Source organism: Acipenser ruthenus, chromosome 23 (assembly GCF_902713425.1).
Source record: "Acipenser ruthenus chromosome 23, fAciRut3.2 maternal haplotype, whole genome shotgun sequence".
In the NCBI taxonomy this organism is placed as follows: Eukaryota; Metazoa; Chordata; class Actinopteri; order Acipenseriformes; family Acipenseridae; genus Acipenser; species Acipenser ruthenus.
In genome coordinates, this window is record NC_081211.1 from 16,762,575 (window position 1) to 16,777,882 (window position 15,308).

Sequence of the window (15,308 nt, forward strand, 5' to 3'; positions counted from 1 at the left end):
TATATATATATATATATATATATATATATATATATAAACACCGTAGTGTACGTTTATTATATACAGTTGTTGGTTGGCAAAACAAAACAAAGAAAAACCTACGCCAACAAGGAGTGCTAACTAACCACAAGTCCCTATCTAGGACAGGACAGCTTTTCCCTGTACAGAAAACAATTGGTAACTTTACAAACAGTACAACTATTCCACACAGTAACAGTTCATCTTGAATACTCACAGTAATCATTCATAATCACTATATCTCGCTCTACAACCTTCTCCCTAATAGTCTCCCCTTGAACTGGATTTGGGCTAGGACTCCGCCCTAACAAGACACACCTATGTCCTGTTAAACAATTAATTTAGGCCATTTTGACTACGGCCTTCTGGGAAACGTAGTCTTTTAGTCGGCAGCCATTTTACCCCACTACACACAGTACCCAGTATACAGACAGTTATTTATTGTGGAAACAGGATTGTTTTCATTCTGTTACTTACCTATGCATTGTTACACACTTTACCATATGTCCCATGAACCACTCTGTCACTATATATACACACACACACACACACACACACAGAGTTGACCCTGATACTGATGTGATACAGCCTATGGACATGACATTGCATTAAGATTATCTATACTGTTAAAAGTATTCATATTTAACAATATACATTATTAAAAACGCTTAGTATAGAGGCTGTGTAAAATACAAGCTGGTTTTCACCTAATTCAATGTAAAGCCACTTAAGATAATTTTGCTGGTCTTCTGGCTTGAGTGAAGTTATCTTTCCTCAAGTACAGCATTCTAATGAATGTACATTGGTCCTGATGTAGCACGTTGGTACCATGATGGTATTGCCCCAGATTTGCAGGGTGTATTGGTTCATAGTGTCATACAATTTAAATGTCACAATAGGAAATTATTACTACAGTGGCACCATTCTGGCAGTGGCTTTGTAACTGCCCATGTGCTGCCATAGCCCCTTAGTACAGTACTATTGACATTGATGAGCAAGGAAAAACTTGTGACAACTTGTTCAAGTGCTGGAAAATATATTAAGATACAAGAGTCATTGTCATCTGTTTTTTGTCAGGAACATGGGACAAACTATCCTCAGTAACCTGAACAAACAATTACTGGATCACCTTTTGTGTGTCTAAATGAATCCAGTCAGATTTATGGGGAAGAATACTCAGGTTTGTAAAGTCACTAGATAGTGTTCTGTTTGTGATTATTATTCTCAATTTACATTTACAATCGCCTACTTGAATAATGACAACGAGAGGGGGTAAGTGGATGCTAAGCAGTGGATTCTGAGAATGGCTCTTCTGGTGTTTAATTTGAACGTTCACATCAGCTATGAGCTCCTGGTCCAATACACCATGATAAGTAACACTCTACACAAGAGGCTGCCTTGTAACATGTACAGCTGCAGCACCAGCAGTCTCAGACGAGCTTTCAGCATGCATGACATTTGCAGTTATTCTGAGGAGTGGTATTGCAATAACAATATTTGGTGCTAAGTCTTTGACTAGGAGTCCAGGAGCTGCTCTTCAGTTCTAATTGTCAATGTTCTATGCACAGGATGACATCTGTACTGGAATTTCTGCACATAAAGCACTGTGATTGGTTGATTTCTGATATGTGATGTACAGTATAATTGTAAGCACCAGCCTCATCTAGTGAACAGAAGTGCCTGATAAATAAAAGGCAACTTGATTTAAAGTTGCAGATCACTAGATGGTGCTGGCTCAGTTTGGCTGATCTAGCCATTATTACATAGATCTATTACAGGCAATTAGAACTAAACCAACAGAAGTGAAGTGAAAGCACCTTTAACATATTTGACATGTGCAACCGCTCTGAATGATTGTAACCATCAGTAAGGGGGCAGTATAAAAGCTAATACAACTACATCTAAAGCTGCGAATAGAATGGAAGCAAACTGAAAAAGCCAAAGGTGTGCTCTGTTGAACTGCAGTAAACAGTCACCCAGCAATCACAGAGTAATATAAACCTGAACATGACTGTGGGACAAATAGGGTGACCAGATTTCCAAAGCGGGATACCATAGTGGCCCAACACCCTATTAAGTGACTTTACATTGGTGTTTCCATTTTTTTGTTCACTACTTGTATGTTGTGTTTCTGAAAGGAGGGTCCTCCCTCTAATCACATACGTAATCAAACTGTTCCTATATACAGCTCTTTTGTCGTTTCTTTATTTGGTCCTTCTCCTGCCCTGCCTCCACCTTGCAGCGTGCCTTGTCCAGAGTGCCACTTGTCCTGCCCGCGGTCTATAACTGCTATCAAATTTAAAATGACATCACAGTTCAGCCAGCACATGGGGTGGCTATAGAGCTCCAATGGACATGGCCATAGGCCAAAATATATTACGTTCTTCATGGTCATTGCTCTGTCAAATGCAATAAAGACTTGTCAATTCAAATCTTTGCTGGAGATCTCCTTTCTAAACTTGTGATTACATTTAGACGTACAGTCCATCGACCTAAAAGTTTACTCTGATTATGTTTTATAACATTATATTATTTCTGTAGATCGCTGTTAAAAATACACATTTACGTTTTGAAAAGTCTTTTTTTTCTTGTTTTCATTCACATTTTCTTTCTCAATTAATGAACCTTTAATATGGTGATTTTACTCACTGTGTTATCCAGACCTGTTATTTATATTTAATCCATGGCAAGTTTTGAGTTCTTCCAACCTCCTTTTTACTCCGTCTCACAGGCAAATAGACTGAATCCCACCTTTCAGTTCCATTAGCTTCCACCAGTATAAATCATGTTTTTAAAAAGGGCAAGAATGAATTTAGAAATGATACAAGCCTACACAAGAATAATAACTTTGACTGTATTAAGGTATTCTGTGAAAATGTTCTATTCTTGAATACGCTTGTATTTTTCTTAAAGCAGTGGAGCCATATTTGAATATGACTGGTGATTGTTGGTGTTAATTGTGTCAGGAGTGCTATCTGGCACTTTGTAAACCAGGACTTTTTTAAGGTTTTGGGAAGAATGTTGGTGCACAGAGACAGCTGATAGGAATCTATAACAAACTATTAGAACAAAACAATCTGCAAAGGTCTTTGCTGTGCCTGGTCTGAGAATGCTCACCATCACTGCCCCATCATGGACAGCCACCTCAGAGGAAGGAGCTTCTGTATGTGAAGGAGAGCCATCACCGGACAGACTACAACGCCAGACTTCACCCCAGCTTTGAGAGAGAAGGAGGGAAAGGCTGATTCTCATGTTTAAGAAATTCACCAGGATCACCTCTCCATGACTGAAGGGCAGCGTAGAGACTGCTAAACAAAGTGTAGTCTTTAAACTGTCCCCCTGCAGCTAAGATCTTGCCTGACTTGTTGCCAGAGGGCAGCTAAACAGCAGCACTTTATTTTTCTTAATATGGTCATGTAAATGTCTTGTGTGATCTTCTAGTTGTTCTCTGACAAACGTGTTGTACTCTTCTGGTCCTAACCCTTCAATCTTCCTCACGGTGGGAACTACAGCCTGCTCAGCAATACCTCTTGTGTGCAGAACAAGGAGATCTTCACTTCCTTCAAGGTAAGGATTCCCCATGCATCTTACACATGGGAGGGGTCATACGCAAAAAACACTGTCATCTAATAATAGACGTATCCCCTCAGCTCAACACCACACGACCAGCATGACAGTAAACTTAGACACAATGAAGCGTTCTTACTTTTGTATACCGGTAAGTTAGTGATCAGCAGATGTGTCAGCCGCACGAAGAGCACAGCGTGTGGTTTTCACTAACTCTACTGTGCAGAATATATATATATATATTTTTTGTTCTATGTGTAAATATCGGGACGCGGGACATTTGCTAGGAAATCGGGACTGTCCCGACCATATAGGGACTGTTGGCATGTATGGATTAGTGCACAAACAAGTGTTATTTTATGTATGCCTACTTAACAGAAATTAAATAACTAAATCTAAATTGAATAAAAAGTATGTTTTCTTTATTATTATTATTATTATTATTATTATTATTATTATTATTATTATTATTATTATTTTATTAAAGCTATACCACTAAATACGTGTTTTCCTTTTTTGCTTGCATGAATACAAAACTTAAATAAATATGTAAATATGATATTATAACATTCGATTTTGACATACACTGTATGTTTGCTATGACAATTCAAACAAAATATCGCTATTCTATGATCATTTAAAAGCTAAATCCATCTCCGCAGTAGGATCACAATCATCCTTATATTTTTGGATCAAAATAATCGTGATCTCTTCTTTAAATTCTGAAAACCCCAATTGCAACATTTAATCGCGATTAAAAATGCGATCGGATTACCAAAACGAAATCCGGATCACAGTAATCACGATCGCATTTTGAAAAATCCCAATTCCACAATATAATCCAGATCAAACGCGGAAATCCGATTACTAAAGTTTTGAAAAAAACGGCCCCAGAGCATTATTTTCTTAGATCTCATTGAAAGTTAGTAGTTTTCCAATGAGCCTGCCCTGCCGAGTTTCAAATATTGGTTCATTTTACATGTTCTTTTGCTGTAAGGCCGTTTTAAAAATGTAGCAGGTTTATTAAAATGAATAATATTTTAAACAATGCATTAATGTAGTCCTTTCAGATGATGACAGGCACAGTGAAAGCTAAACTGATAAGCTTGGCCATACGAAATCATGGGTCAGAAAACGATAAAATAAATAAATAAATAAAGTCAAGAACCTGTGTATTGTATTGTGGTTTCGGGGCTTGGCTCAGAGAATGAGGAAAGATGTTTTCTGATGGCTTTTGTTTTCTTTCCACAGTGTGTCTGCTGAATGTGGTAGCCTTTTGTGAGGTAACCTTTTTGCCCTGCAAGCATTCGCTCATTTGAATGCATGTCTCAGCACTGCCTGGGTGAGAGAGAAGAGAGAGCGAGTGACTCTCTCACACACCCAAGAGGAAGTGGCTGTAGTATAGCACAGAGCTTATCTTAAGTGTGTCTGATTTATTTGTTGTGTGTGTTAGGTGAAAAAAAGCTGTACCTGCCTCGATATAGCGCTCCACATTGGGCAGGCCGTCGCTGCCATGGTGATGTACCCTCGTCTTTTTAGGGCAGCTCAGTGTGAGGGTTTTACAGTTTTTTTTCTGTTTTTTCTTGAAGGATTTGTGACGCTGCTGTCTGAAGAAGCCGGTGTGTAACCCTACCCTCCCACTATCCTGCTTCGCTGCTCCGCTTCATTGCTTCTCGTTTTCTTGCAGAGGTGTGCGCGTCTATTGGCTGTGTGTGCGGTGTTTGCCCATTCCTCCCTGAGCAAATTTCAACTGCTTGTTTGCTTGTACTGGATTAAAACAGACCCGTTTCTCTCATTGGAGGAGGCTAACTGGATGGTTTGTTGGTGGATATACATTTGAAGCCTTCAATAACTGGAGTTACTGTGTATTGATTGGGAAGTAACACCTCGATGAAAAAAACAAAACAAAACAAAAACAAACAAACAATGCGTTTAACTGGATCTCGGTTTCACAAATTGTGAACAGCACTTACTTGCAAGATTTTGCTTCATTTTCTGCGCGCACTTCTGTGACTGGCTGACTTGTTTTTTGAAAACAGATTTTGTTCCCTTAAAAGCTGTATTTAATCAGAATTCTGGATTGTTATAATCGTCTCTTATAGTTAAAGGACGCGGCTGTTTAACCGGAACACGGAGTGATGTGTGAGTAGAATTGGTAAGTGGCGAGCACTACACACTGATTTGAACGTTGCCATGGAATGCAGGGGACTCTCTCTCTAGATACGACTTTATAAATGCATTTAACACAGCGTTTCATGCATCCCACAAACACTGCAATGTACAATACAAAACAGAAATATTTGAAGGTCATTTTAATGTGTTGGAATGTACACAGCACTTAACCAAAAACACAAAATACTTTCCGGTATTACAAAGAACAGACTAGTTTCAATGATAAACATGCAGTCATTTCAAGTACATCGTATCATATACATTCAAACTTGTATTGAGTTAAAATAGGCAACTTGGACCCCCTTATCTTCCCCAGTGTGATGGACGCATTGCCATGTACATTTAAATAAGACGTATTTATTTATTTATTTATTATCTAACTGGGAAAAATAAATGAATCTAAAGTAGTTGTTTCGTATTCGTTTAAATGGTCTGCTTGTATGTTTTCAAGATTTGAAAGAGGTACTATAATGTGTTGTGCAGATTTTTAAAAAGATGCAATAGCTATCATATATATATATCTATCTATATATATATATATATATATATATATATATATATATATATATATATATATATATATATATATATCAGAAACATCTTGGTATAGGCTAGTTGGATTTTTTTTTAATTACCTTTTAATTTTTGATTTTGTCCTTTTTGGTACACAGCAGTTTTCCTTTTTCAAATTATTATTTATACTTCATTATATTTGTAGTGGAGAACAAGCCGAAAGACTTTCAAAGTAAATGATCAGTTGGTTGAAGAATTCGGTTTATCCACTCTGTGGGGTATTTAACTTGCTTCTTTACTACGAGGCTGATAAACTAAGCACGCGGTGACTGTAGTCAAATATCTGAATACACCGAGAAGCTGTGTTTGGTTCTAAAACGCTACTACTTGTTAGATCGAATTAAATAGCTTAAAATTATATTTCTGTTGTGATAAGTGACTACAATAGTACTGTTAAATATACGTGTGAAAAATAACTTGGAAGTAGCTAGTGCCACAGGTATTTTTTATATTAGGCTTCATTTATCAATTACCATTTATTGACGACACAGGAAGGTGTAGTACGGAAAAACAACAATAATATGCATAACCTAAAACATGTATACGCTAATATGTACTGCAGCATGTTACAGTAACGCGTGTACCGGTTTCACTAGTTGCGTGGAATTTATTGTAGCTTACTTTGTATTGTGCCTGCGGTAAGAGTTATTAAAGTGGCATCTTAATAACGACCGCAGTACGCTGTCATTGACATATTGAATGTAAATGAAGAGCGACCCATTTTGGAACATTCGGTTACTTTTCGTCCGAGCCCTCCAAATAACAATTGTCATTGTTGACAAGCTAGGCTAAAGCAAAAGGGGGAGGGGATCTCAGTGGAAACCCCACACCACTAACTTTCTATTCTCTTTGATAGCTAAAGCGCACTGTCCTTCGACGTAAAATCGGCAATTAGGTTATACATGCTATGAAAGAGGATACATTAGCATTGAAAAAGAAGGCGGGTATGACTTGTATTGGGTTTAGGGTGCCTTAACATTACAACAGGAGCTAAATCCCATGCAGGGACATGTGAATCCTCTATCCAGCTTGAGATGATAATGAAACATGTTGTTGCCAATTTCAACCCGACTCCATTGGTCAGCCATGCATATGAACCAGTAACTATGAATCTACAGTGAATCATCAGGATTGTAGTACTGTCTTTTTTGTACTTGTAAACTAATTGATTATTATAATAATGGATTCATTATGCTAATAGTGTCCCTGGCATATATTCTTTAATCTGTTGAAAGCCTATGACAGACATCGCTGGCGGACAGTGGGTGATCGGTTGACAGGTGCTCTCCCATCGAAGTACATTCAAAGCGGTGACCTTTCTGGAGAGCAGTCTTTGCTGCAGAAGTCAGAATCAGGGATAGGGATGCATTCAGAGCAATTTAAACACCTTGCGGACACAACCTGTCACAGCAGTGCTGTCCTGACTCTACAGTTTTATGACCCCAGTTCCTATTTTTTTGTCCAACCTCTCTATATGCAAATCTTCACAGGAAGCTATTAGCAGAATTATAAATCTGCAGGTGAGTGCCGATTAAATTAAAAAGGCACATAAAAATTCCCATGTGTCATTCGCTTCACTTATTTAAGTACCTGCTGCATTTTATAGTCAGCATGGCAACTAGGATTATTTAATGTGCAGTCAAACCATGACAGACTAGACATTTTAAAGATGAAATGAAGGCGAGGGGGAGGATGGTAAAATAGTCATCAGGTCACCATGTGAGTGAAAGGTCAGCAGGGCTTTCGTGTGGATATTAATGCAGTGCTTTGACTCGCATGGTGACAATAATCCATTGATACCACCACTGAAGTGACTTCAAGGTCACAAGGAAATTGCATTATGTTTCCTTGTCATTAATTAGGAGAGAGGATATTTTAATAGGGATTACCAGACAGACTGTGCCAGCAGTATACTGGAGCTGTATTCCAATCATGTTCATCTGCTCTCTGCACAATGAGCACATTCTGCAGCAGCAGTTATTAGAGGCACGGTTACTTCCAGTATTTCTGACCTGTTTAAAAGCTTTCACCCCGAGAGACTCGCAGAGTCCTAATTAGCCTTTAGGATTGTTTAGTAGTGTTTTGACATTTTAACACAATCAGTCAAGTCCCTTTTATGACTATGAACTCAGCAATGGGGCTCTCATGCTGTGCGTGTTCAGATCCTATTCAGTAAGGGGAGGGAGAAGATATTAGTATGAATTGGGTCCCAATGTTTTTATTTCTGGATTACTGTGCTAGCCATAGCAGAGCTTTCTTATGTCATTTAAAACCCTGCAAGCTGCAGCGAGAGCATGTAGGAACTGAATCTCTTGGGCTTAGAACCAAGAAAAAAATGCATGGGGGCGGGGGAATTTGATTGACATTGAACAAGTTAACATAATGTGGAGACTTTGGATAGGAGACATTTCTTTTACACAGAGCGTGTGTATGGAATGGGTTACCCAGTCGTTTTGATAGGAGGCACTTCTTTTGTTGATGCTGAATCAATGGCATCCTTTATGACCTAACCAGCTACCAGGAACCAGGCGAGCAAATGGCCTTGTTTTGTTAATAAATTGTTTTATGTTATGTTTGGAGTGATGTAATGGCATGCAGGTGTTAAGCAGATTTCTGCCCAAAGTAAAAATTTCTTTGTGAGAATGGAAACAAACTAGACTGTATACTAGATACATAGAAGCCTAAACTGTGGATGACATGTGCAATTATAATTTAATTTAATTCAATTTAAATTGCTTCCTTCATTTTGATTATTTGTTTTTTTGGATCAGTCTGTTGATTTTAGATAATGTTTGACTCATGAAAGAAATTACCTTAGCTGCAACCTTCCACCTACACATATCTGTCATCTATTTTATCTTTTTTTGTCTCTCTGCCTAGTGTGCAGTTGTATCATAACAATACAGGCGAACCAGCATAAATGTAATCAGATATTTTCTTTAATCAGTTCTCTCTTCCTAGCTAGAAAGGCGAGTAGTTTATATTAGGATGAGTGCTAACCTACCATACAGTTTTCACCCTGGAGAGGAAAAATCACAGTATCTTTGCAGAGCTTCAGAAATAATTTCCTTATTCGCACTTGCCTGAGGCTTGGCTGCTGAGATCCAAAGCACGTCTTAAGTGTGATTAAATGTCACATCGTTACTGCTCTGGAACAGAGCTGCACTTGCTGACCTGTCACATTCAGCGATTGGAAACGGCACTTGGATTGCTGCTTATATTCATTCAATGAAAAGCACAGTGCTGGACATTCAGAGTTTAAAGCTGCAGTCTGACAGCCCTGTTCAATGTAACTCTACTTACTGCATTATTCTACAGTTCAGCCTGTGCACCCTGCTGTGAAAGAATTGAAGCAGGTCTTGTTGGCAGTCCAGTTTGTTACAAAGGACAATGCTGTTTGTTTTGGTCTGTGATTGGGTGGGCTAATTAAGGCTATATCTTGGTGCATGATAAAGCTTTGCAAAGACAGTTACTGCAAGTTATTCAACCTACTGTGACTGTAGGTCACTCTGACTTATTGTATCAAGATATTGGTGGACACGTGATTGCCTCAGCTGATTTCATGAAGCTAATCACAAGCATTTCTTATTAAATGCTCATCTATACATGCTGGGAGTGTAGCGCCTGGTTCTCATTATATTGACTGCTCTGACTTTAGGATTCGTGATATGTGTTTTTGAAGGAATGCCTGGTGTTGCTAATTGTTCCGTAAAATCCATTCAGGAGTAATAGACCACACTCTGGCAGAACAATGTATTTGGCATGAAATGGGCTTAGGTGCATAGTAAAAGAATCTAAGCCTTACATATCTTCATTTTTTCATGAACCTTACAGTATATCAAAAGCCTGTACTGGAAGGGTTAGCAGTCTCAGTTATAAATGAGCAGCCAATAATAATAATAATAATAATTTAAATGATCATAAATCAAACTCCATTCCTATTTAGTAGTTTGTTTTCTCTCCCACACCCTGTTTTTTCTGCATTTTTTAAATAAACATCTGTACCATGTACAATAAATAAGTGATAATATTGCAATAACTGATTACAGTGCCAAACTTGTTGTACTGTAACTGTTGTTATCAAGTTTGACAGGCAGACAGCTAAATATAGCCCTCAGTTATAAGATAATGTAGTATGAATGAGCCACATGTTACTATTCAAATACTGTTGAATAAATCCAGCTGAGTATGTAAGGGGAGGTTGTTTTGTTATTTCACCAACTGCTGAAGTTAGGAGAAAAGTTTGAAAAATACTGTTGGTTTACCTTTATAATCCAATTGACCTTTAAGAAACCACATCCATACCAACTCAACCAGAGCTGTTGCCCGACCGTCTCAGATTTTGCTAGAAAAATTCACCTGGGAGCTTTTGGGCCCGCTGAGTTCAGAAATGATCATTTCTTTCTTTTTTTTTTTTTTTTTTAATTTCCCGTCGAGCTGTGACCTGGCAAAGGTCAACCTAAAGTGAAAATGTGACCATGACCAGAAAATTCGCCCTGATAATAATATGTTACCATTCTCCCTTTGTGCCATTGTATTGGCAAGGTTAATGGTTAAGGATTAACCACACCAACCTAACCAGTCATATTAGAATGGGGCAAACTCCTTGCTTCTCTTGTTAGAGATGTCAAGTCATTTAATTACAATAAGATGCACTTCAGAAATATCCATTGTGGCAGAAAATGAGAAATAGCTACATATTAAAAAGGTCAAGTACCACAGCCAGCTAATTAAGCCCATGTTGAAAATAACAGCTGTAGTATAAAGCTCCAATTTCTGGAAAAACATGTCCAGTTTTTCTGTTTGTTTCCCTGAACCCAAGTAGAGCTTGCTGGTTGCAGGCATAACCACCTGTTGCTGCAGATTGTATCATGAGCAAGTGACTGATGCTAGGATTACATTCTGATGGTGGCTTATAAAAAGTACAAAATAACAAAAACTGTGATTACTGCAAGAAATGATATATTGGTAACAATGAATAATCTGCCAACACCAAGTGTGTCATAGTAAAAGCATAGCAAAGTGTAATAAAGCATAGGTAAACATTGTAAAGCAGAGAGAGGTATGGTAAAGCATGTTAAAAACATGGTAAACCATAAACGATGCATCGTATAACAATGGGAAAAGTGCAAAATTACTGTGCAGATTTACTGCAGTAAACTTTATAAGGAGGTTGCTGTTTGTTTTATTTGCTGGTACTTTTAAAAACCTGCTATAAGGCTAGCGGTGGCAAAATTAATTTTGTTATCTGAGAGTAGCTGTTATTTACTTCATGCTAATATTGGACTCAGCTTTCACCAAGATAAAATGAGACAGTAGTGGTGGGGACCAACCAAGACATAACTTCACTGCAACGTCACCCAAGACGCAACTTCACTGCAACGTCACCCAAGTAGTAACTTCACTGCAACGTCGCCCAAGATGTAACTTCACTGCAACGTCGCCCAAGACATAACTTCACTGCAACGTCACCCAAGACGTAACTTCACTGCAACGTCGCCCAAGACGTAACTTCACTGCAACGTCGCCCAAGACGTAACTTCACTGCAACGTCGCCCAAGACGTAACTTCACTGCAACGTCGCTCAAGACGTAACTTCACTGCAACGTCGCCCAAGACGTAACTTCACTGCAACGTCGCCCAAGACGTAGCTTCACTGCAACGTCGCCCAAGACGTAGCTTCACTGCAACGTCGCCCAAGACGTAACTTCACTGCAACGTCGCCCAAGACGTAACTTCACTGCAACGTCGCCCAAGACCTCTCTTTTGAGGTCTCTAATTGGCCTTGTTCCTTCTCAACAAGAGCTGCATACTGCATAAACCTGGACTCTCCACCTCAGCGGGTAACTCCATATAATATCATTTAGATGTAATGCTATTGTGTGTTGCAACATTCAAGTGGAGAATAATCTTGTGAGTGTCTGCAGTACTGTACAAGCATTTGAAGTTTTTGAGCACTTACGTGCAATTTTATTATTTACAGAAATAAAATAAATAAAAACCTAACTCACATATGGAGTACTAACTCCACTTTTTTTCATTCCCTAACTAACACATCAGACGGCTAAGCCGTTTACCGATTAAACAAAATCATTTTAAAACACACACAAACAAAAAGGTTTTTACCCACTACCTTCTTTTTTTTTTTCAATTTGTCCTGTTTAAATACCTGCCTGTTAATTCCAGGCAGGTGATACTAATTCAACTAAATAAATCAGTTAGAATAAATAATTACACCTGTGGCTGTGCAAACACAGCCACACACAGATTTCTCTGGCAGGGACAGGCATTAACCCTATCCTGTCAACAACCCACAATTTTTTTTCAGACAGGGATCCGCCCTGCCACAAGTTATTATAATTGCAATGGTATGATCATTCATATGAAATGCTGTGTCTGTGATAATAAAGATTTTGTTAGCAGATCAGGTTATAAATTATTTGCAAATGCATAAAAATAGATGTTCTCAAAATGGTATCTACAAACCTCAGTGATCGAAACCCTGCTTATCTGAACAGCCCTGTCTGGTTGTCTGCCCTGCTGTCATAGGTAATACACTATTCCGCCCTCAATGGTAATTATGGGACAATTCAGGTCTGTATGTTACAGTATGTATTTACAGGTAGAGGGGTTTTATTATATCTAGGAAAGTCATATTACAGTTGGAATTTGATTATCCTAACTGTCTCGTGGTCCCAATCAGTTTGGAAATTGAGGTTTTACTGTAGGGTTAGCTTTGGCTTGCTACAGTTTACTGTTAAATATAAGAGTTCTGTGTGGCTCCCTAAACAGTCAGGCAAGGCCAAAGGGTTCAACTTCAGCCCCAAGGAAAGCCATGACACGTGTCCTGTCCTTCATCCCAAGAGGTGACCTCCTTTGTATGGCAAAAAACAAAGACTCATCATACAGAGCTTGTCATATGATACAGCAGCCAGGTAGTTTTACAGAACTGTAATGGAATACCCACGCTGTAAATCTGCCTGCACATTATCTAGCATGACAGGAAGGGGACTGCACTATTAATACCTTAGGAGAGGTTCTGGGGTTTAAGTGGTGCAGCAGGGCCAATTCACTGACCCGCATTCCACCTCTGGAAGCCTGGGCTGAAAGATAATTAGGATATTCTCTGACTTTATTTGGAGGTTCTTCTTCACTGTTCTCCGTCTTTCCCACAGCCGTGTTCTATTTGACACTTCAACATAATTCTTTGTGTCTGTATATTCCAATGTTAAGAACATAATAACTTTATGTTCCGAATGAGAGGTAGCCATTCAACTCATCCTGTTCATAACAGCTGGTTGATCCAGAACCACATCCAGACAGCTCTTTTCAAATGGTGTTGTCAAACTGGTAATATCTTGCCAGAAACTCCTACGAATGTTGCCGTCAGTAACGGCCTATTGTATGAGTGGGAAACAAATGCCTGGAGTATAAAAGCCGTTTGCAAATGGAATTCTGGACTTCCTGCTCATGTAGCTCAATATGGTCAAATTACAAGCAAGCTGCCTGTGCGGGCATGAACACCAACACGTCTCCGAGCTCTGAGGCTTGCTCTAGACCTGTGTATATCTTCTAGAACTGTATTGAATGTTGCTTTATTATATGAAGTTGTTTCAACATTAATTCTTAAAAGTACAATGAATTATCTGTGACCAGTAAGGCTGCCAATTCAAAATGCCTCTTTTGTCATTTACAATTTGATATAATCCATGGTGGGCTTTATTAGCTGCTGCAGCTAGATGTTTAGTTTAAGTGAACTTAAAGATTGCTCAGTCTCAATTCCAATTTATAACCTTGATTCCGACCATTGTTATTGAGCTGAAGTATTTCATGGGTTACTGGAATTGGTCTTATAAAAAACACCCTTTATAAGCTGATTAGAAAAGATAAGGATGTGGATGAATATTACAATCCTTTTTCATGACAGTTCTTAAAAGTATATTAAGTGTGCACTCTGGTGGAACCTAGGGGCACCGAAGCCAGGGGGGGCAGAGGGGCCATGGCCCCCCACTTTTAAAAGTGGGGTGGCCACGCCCCCTCACTTTTTGACAAAAGAAACATATGCACAGCAGAAAAAGGGCACGTGTATACAGGGCTGGCCTTAGGTCTATGCGTCCTATGCGACCGCATATCTACAGCTTCTAAAATACTCAAGAGTTTCTGCTTTCTTTAACCGTAAAGATCCCTTTATGTAATCCTAAAGAGGATGGCTTTTGTTACTGAGACAGGAAAGTGCTTGGAGCTGCAGTGGGACTCCGGTCTCTGCCAGTCCAGGAGCTGTTTGTGCTTTAATGAATCCATCCCCACAGGGGAACCCAGGATCAAAGGAGCAGACCTCCCTAACTGCCTGTTTATTTCCATTAGAATTCATGATTGGAATAATTCATGCAAACTGATATTTACACCAATTCCTTGGTGTCTGTTAGTTTACAGTCTTCTTGCAGCTTCTGTGCTTCTTGTAAGAAAACAGACCATCACTCGAGTTGGCGTAGCACAATTAAAACGGGAGTTAGCTTTTTTCTTTTGTTACAGACACCCACGGAACTGATATTTTCAACGCAATCTTTTAAGGCAATAATCTTCTTAAATGTGTTGAAGCTATGTGAGCACCTTTTGCATGACTTGCATTCTTTCTTTCTTTATTTAAAGTTTTGAAGTCATACTTCATTCTTGTCACATTGAAGCAGTTAGCATATGCAATTCAACTGGGTGCTTAAAGCAGTTATATGTGCTGGATTCAATATTTTATGCTTGACTCATTTGAGTATATTTAGCACCTGGATTACAGTACAGAATGTCATGATTTCTATGCAGTTTAGATGCTCCAAATTCTCTTTCGATTGTCCTGAGACTGAAAAGAAGCGGACGGCTGACGGCACACATTTCGGAGGACGCGTGTGTCCGTCTTCGTCTCTCCAGAGTCAGCGCGGAGGGTGGCAGCGGTGAGCCGGGTTGAAATAAAAAAGAATTGGGTTGAA

At 38.9% G+C, this 15,308-nt stretch overlaps 1 protein-coding gene across 1 annotated transcript in view; it reads left to right on the top strand.

Annotated features, from left to right (window-relative positions):
* Nucleotides 1–4,926: 4,926 nt before the first annotated feature.
* The window catches only part of LOC117413325 (ras-GEF domain-containing family member 1C-like), a 57,173-nt gene continuing 46,791 nt past the window's right edge, over nucleotides 4,927–15,308 (top strand). The window contains exon 1 of the mRNA XM_034022352.3: nucleotides 4,927–5,740. The gene's annotated coding sequence lies outside the window, so the exon portion shown is untranslated. The remainder of the gene's footprint in view (nucleotides 5,741–15,308) is intronic.